Source organism: Meles meles, chromosome 2 (assembly GCF_922984935.1).
Source record: "Meles meles chromosome 2, mMelMel3.1 paternal haplotype, whole genome shotgun sequence".
Taxonomy (NCBI): Eukaryota; Metazoa; Chordata; class Mammalia; order Carnivora; family Mustelidae; genus Meles; species Meles meles.
In genome coordinates, this window is record NC_060067.1 from 148,291,162 (window position 1) to 148,297,518 (window position 6,357).

Consider the following 6,357-nt stretch of genomic DNA (forward strand, 5'->3'; position numbering starts at 1 on the left):
CATCTATCTTCTGTTGAGCCCACCAACTCAGAGCCCCCCAGGCCTTTCGGCCTGAGCCATTCCTGCAGAGGGTGTGGGTTTAAACCTCTCAATCACTTTCAAGCCCAGGAACCTGTTTTTTGTTTTTGTTTTTAAATCAAACTGCATTGATTTAACAGGATGACGCTGGCATCTTAAAGAATTCCAGAAGCCAGTTGGCGTCTTTCAAAAATATTTGATACATACTTCTAATTTTCTTGTGGCCTCAGATTGTTCAGGGAAATCCAGAAGCTACAAGGGAACCCCCTATCCCTCATCAAAGAAAAACAAACATTCACCAATATACACAAATAAGACTTTGAATATGCTCCCAGGATGCAGAAAATGATAAGGTTAGGGGACAGAGGAAGGAGGAAGTATTGTATTTATGAAAAATTGAAACAAAAAATTTAGGAACCACGACCCGGGCACATCGGAGTGCGAGGGGGGCTCAGGTTTCTCTTAGCTACAGCAAAGTCGGGGGGGGGGGGGGGAAGGGGGAGGGTGCTCGCTTTCTGCCAAGTGACAGCTGGAGTAATGGCTGCAGACCCGTGCGGAGGTGGGGGTGGGTGAAGCTGGGCGTGGGGGGGGGGGGCAGTAATTACTAGCCTGGCTCACCCGCCTCCTTACTTTAGAGCAAACGCGTTCTTCTTGCGCGTCCAGCTGCGCGCTCGGCTTGCTGCTCCGCCTCGGGGCATCCCGGAGCCTGAATAGGGGGTGGGGTGAGTGCTAGAGGACTTTAAATCGAGGTTCCCAAAAGGCTTCTAAACTAGTATCTCCCTAAGGTCCCATCCTCGCAGGGCTGTGGAGTCAAGGAAGTCTGAACCGGGACGGCTCCACGCCCAGGAGCCCCCAGCCGGGCGGCCCGCATTAGGGACCGGGCCAAAAGTGAGGGTGGTGGGAAGTAGTGATGCAGTGTGGGTAGCAGGCCAGGAAACGGTGATCTATCAGACCTGGCTGCAGAGGACTCAAACACACCGGTCGAAGGCAAAGCTAGGCCAGGTCACAGTCTACGCCGACCACCTCCCCTCCCGGTCCACAAAAGCTCAAACCTTCAGAAGGTGCACTAGCTCCATTGGGCCCCAGAACCCTTAAGTTAAGCATACACCAAGGCATCCGCGCTGGGAAAGGCGGGGTAGAAGAGTAGGGGCTAAGTTCTCCACCTCCTCCCGCCGCCTCCCTCCCGCAGGCTGGAAGCCTCACGTAGTCTGGGATTTTTTTTTTTTTTTTTTTTTTTTTTTTTTTTTTTTTTTTTTTTTTTTTCTTTTCAGAATAATTGATGGGTCCAGTTCTCCAGAGCTTTCCCGGTGAGAGCGCGGCGGACCGCGCTAGAATTTAAATAGACGTGATTAGTAAAATGCAAGGGGGCAAGGCGCCCGGGCCTCTTTCTCCCGGGTTCCTGGCTGCACGCCTGGGAAGCCGTCGCCTCCCCCACGCTCTGGGAGCCACTGGGGGCCAGAGCAACGTGTCCAGCGTGGGTGGACGGCTCTGCCCCCCACCCCCGACTTCTATGGACTCTAACCCTCACCCATTCGCGACCAGCTTCTCACCAAGGTGCACCCGAATTGGAGGAGAGGGAAGTTGGGGCTGACATGCAACCCAAGACCAGCAGGTGCAAAGGGGTGGTAAGCCAGAGCTGTGGATGCAAGGATCTTGATTCCTCCACACGGCCAGAGCCGGCCAGGCGCACGCGAAGCCTTAGCCTCTCGGTAATCGCTCTCCCCACGCCTACTTCTCTTACACACAGTTCCTTTTCTGTACCTCCGCTTTCACCCGTGGTCCTCTCTCCAGGTTGCGAAGCCTATGCAGCCAAGGCCTCAGAACTCAAAGCAGCCTCCACTTACCCAAATCTCTAAGAAGGTCCCCTCCACAAATAAGTGACCTAGGCTGGGAAAAGCTTTCGCCTTTGCTGACTCTCATATCCCTATTTCATCGATTTGTTCCTGAAAAGGGGGCTGTGCATTCTTATAACATCTACGGCCAATTAATATTGCATTAACTCTATTAAAAAAAAAAAACAAAAGCACCAGAATACTGCACCCTATCAAAGCCATCTATTATTCACAGAAATGTAATTGGAGACCTAAGATATGTGTGTTATGGGCCAATGGAGGAAAACAGAGTCGTGACAATATTTCAGAAAGGAAGGGGATCCGAGGGTATCTAATATTTAATTTCAAATCTGTGGTTTTCTAATTCGAGATTAAAAGCAGTCACGTCTTTGAAGCCAGACAGTTGGTATAAATGTACAGTTAAAATATTCTATTCCACAGTCCCTAGACAGAGCTCTCTGCTCGTCCCAGGCTTCATTAAATTTTTATTATCATCCCAGACTAGAGCAGGGAATGAGCAGAAAGACTGTCCATCTAATTGCAATTGATAAAAAAAAAAAAAAGCTCTTAGATTTCCCCCCCTCATTTTAATATATTAACAGCAGTTTTCTTTATGTGTCCAGTCTTTCCCAACCCTGTGATACACACAATCACTTTATCACACAAATACATTTTCCACCTCCAAGAGGCACCAGGCTTGGCTGTCTTCTCTGCCCTTCGAGAAGGCCTTGGGGGGTTAGTGGGAGTGGAGGGAGAGAGTAGTGGAGGCTGGCTTTGGAAAGTGATGCTATATGAAAAAAGAAAAAAAAAGGTGACATCAGTTCTTGAAGCATCTGGTGGAAAGATCAACGAGAGACAACATCTGCACTAAGCTGGTTCTTCCTGTGGCAAGATGAAAGCATATTGTTACCCAAACAAAACAAACATTATTAAACTGGGCTGCACTTTTCAACAGCCTTTCCACTCTGTGAGATGAAAGCAAAGAGCAATATTTTCATTTTATTTCTTTATTTCTCACTACTACCCCCCCACCTCTCTCTCCCTCCCTCCCTCTCTCTATCTCTCTCACTCTCTCACATACACAACTCAAAACATTTGTTCTTCTTGAGCCTTTATATGTGTTGCTAATCTGACTGTCATACCAGATGACTATAGATTGTGTGTGTGGGGTGTGTGTGTGTGTGTGTGTGTGTTCAGGGAGTCTATCTCAATTTTTTGCTTTAAATTTTTTTTGAAACTGGGGTAAATAAAGCTTTTCATCTCCAGGCCTTGAAAGTATAGAATAAAACCCACAGTTTGCTTTCTGAGCAGCTTCCTATTATCACATCGCCACTTAATTTTATTTCTATTCTCTCCAAGTTAAATAGAAAGACTAGCTCACAAGGGAGCTGCCATGTGCCTACAGACTGAGGATGTCAAGCAGAGAGACTCACTGTGCAAAGTTAATTTCAATTCCCGAGGAGGATTTCACATTCCGGCTGGCTCTGACCCACAGTAATTAGCTGAGATAACTAATGATTACTTACTTATTCCTTGTAATTATCTGGATTTAATAATTTGCTGTGTAATTTATTAATTCACTCATAATAGCCTTTCAGTACTGTGAAAGGCTCCTTTAAAGGGGCAAAGCAGGAAAAATTTAGTGATTTTTTTTTTCTCATTGCCATAAATCTGTCTTCTGACAAATGTAGACTTCAGGAACATTTCTATCATCATAACTATCTGGGAACCTTTGTCTTCTTTTTTGTCCTATCAGAACACCAATCTAACTTTTTTTTCCTTAGCCTTATGTTGCAGCACCTCCCTCCAAGACCAAATGAACAGTGAAGTACAGTTTTGAGTTTTAATGTGCACCTTTTACCTGGAGTATAAATTGTTTTCACCAAGTAATTTAAAATGTTTATTTCTAAACTTGCAGTCATGGCTTGCTTGGAAAAATTTGAGCTTCATCTTCTGAACAATATGACTTTTAAAATCAAGTGAATTTTTTAATGCCCTTTCCACCATGTCTTCAAGAGTGTCCCCGATAGATAGACCAAAATGAATTCATTTAAAATTTGAATTAAAGCATTTTTACACCCCAAATTGCAAGTCCCTTGGCAAAGAGAGGCCTCAGAATCTGTCCTTGACAGTGAAAAGACTTAGTTATGTTTGCCATTTATTTTTAAAGTATGTTTTATAGAAAATTGAAGAACATTATGTTGAACATAAATCCTAATTGTTTCACTTGCTTTTTCTTATTTCCATTATTTTTCCCCAAGCTATGTGTCAATGAGACATAATCTGATGAAGAATTGACCAACTGATTTAATGTCAAATATCCAAAGAAACCTGCACTCTTTCTGGATAATATCAGAATACAGTTGATGTAGAGAGTACTCAGATATCAACCAGGCCTTACATGATCTTTGTTGTTAGACATTTATTCCATTCTTGTTTAGACTTAAATGATCACAATGCACAAAAAGATTGGATCAATTGCCTTTGGAGAAGTTTTAAGAAATAAACTGTATAGTTCTGAAATATCAAATTGTGGATGACCATGTGTACTGCTAAGCCAATTCATAAAATATCTCTTTCTAATTACATAGTAATTATTGTGGACCTTGAAGAGAAAAATTAGGAAATGAGTCATTAATGCCAATGGATTTGATTGATATGACAAGGCTCTTCAGCTGCAACTTGCTATCTATCCATTTCAGTATTTTGAAAGTCAGTGCTAAATAAATATTTCTCAATAGTTTATACCAGGTTCATTTTGTTCTTATCTTTTACTTCTTCTTTAAGATTTATCCTCTTCTCTCCAAATTCCTTTGGTTTGTTTTGATATGTCTCTGTGACTCTCATTAATAAAAACTTTCAGAGGGGCACCTGGGTGGCTCAGTGGGTTAAGCCGCTGCCTTCGGCTCAGGTCATGATCTCAGGGTCCTGGGATCAAGTCCCACATCGGTCTCTCTGTTCAGCAGCGAGCCTGCTTCCCTCTCTCTCTCTCTGCCTGCCTCTCTATCTACTTGTGATCTCTCTCTGTCAAATAAATAAATAAAATCTTTAAAAAATAATAAAAACTTTCAGAATATTTTTTTAAAATTCTGATTTTCCCATAAAACAAACACATTTAAGTAGGCTTAAATAATGGATACAATTTCCATCTTGTAGGCAAGAGAGCTTCTTTTTTTACCTTTGTAATAATGTAGAGAAGATGTACTTAAAACTGATAGAGTTTTAAAAGTGCAGGAACATGGGAGACAAAAAATACTTGGTGAGTGAGAGGGGAAATATAGGTCTTCACTCTCAACTGTTGAAGTGAATGGATAGCTGTTGTTATTATGTCATTTTTTTTCATTTAAGTCTTGGACAAACATGCAACACAAAAGTTACCATGTACTTCAAATACACTAAAAGTATACCTATTTTATTTCTGTTTAATATATTTCTTAATCTTGACTTCTTTTACAGGATTTCTCTCTTCATTTAAAGAGGTCATATTTGTAGAAAAAAACACTAGCACACCTGTCTTTCTTCTATGACTCCCCATTTTATTAAGGCACATATCCTAGACTTAGATAACAGCTACATAGGAGAAGGTGTATTTATTGAAGATAAGTTTAATCCTAGATCAGAAAACCTGGCTTGCTACACACTCAAGCCACTTAATTCATTTACTCTGGAAAATGTAAGCAAGCAGAAAGTTCTCCAGCTGGCTGACACTGCTTGGTCAAATGTGTGCTGGAGTAGGACTAAGTAATGTGGTTACTATCCGTGGTGCTGAAACCAGGACCTAGTGTAGTGAGATAAAGGCTGGCTATTTGAAAAGACTCTTCAAGAAAACTGAACCTAAATATAGATAATAATGTAGACGAAGGGACTTCCAACCTCCAAAATATAAGAATAAAATTAAACCATCAATATCACTATATCTGGATTCACAATTCTTTCTTTCAAATCCCTACAACTTTCAATATTTCCTTAAGCATCTATACAATATATCTCATCATTTCTACATGGACACATAGATTCTGTCTCTTCTGGTGTCTTCTTTAATTAAGTTGTAGAAAAAGAAGTCCCTCCACTTATTATCCATTAACTCTCACAGTTCTTTTTGTTACATCTGAAAATCACAATGTTCTCTAACAACATTTAATCCTAACTTGAGCCACTATAACAATTTTCATTGACTCATGGGACATTTCCTAACCTTATCTTCAAAATAAGAAAGATCGCCAAACAGTTCCATATTAGGTCACAGCTCAGAGTAGCAGAATTTCCCCTGAAGGATCCCCTGGATCCTACCTCTTGTTGGATCTATAGATTAGTAAGATGTTCTTCTTGTTAACAATGTAAATATCTAAACCAGAGCTTTCCTGGAAAAAAAAAGAAAGAAAACTTTGAAAACCTAATGTTTCTTAAAATGGGTAAGAAGATACCTTTAAGCCAGGATCAAAATTAAAATGGGCAAGAAGGTATCTTTAAACCAGGATTAAAACTTTTAAGAAGTCTGTATATCAAA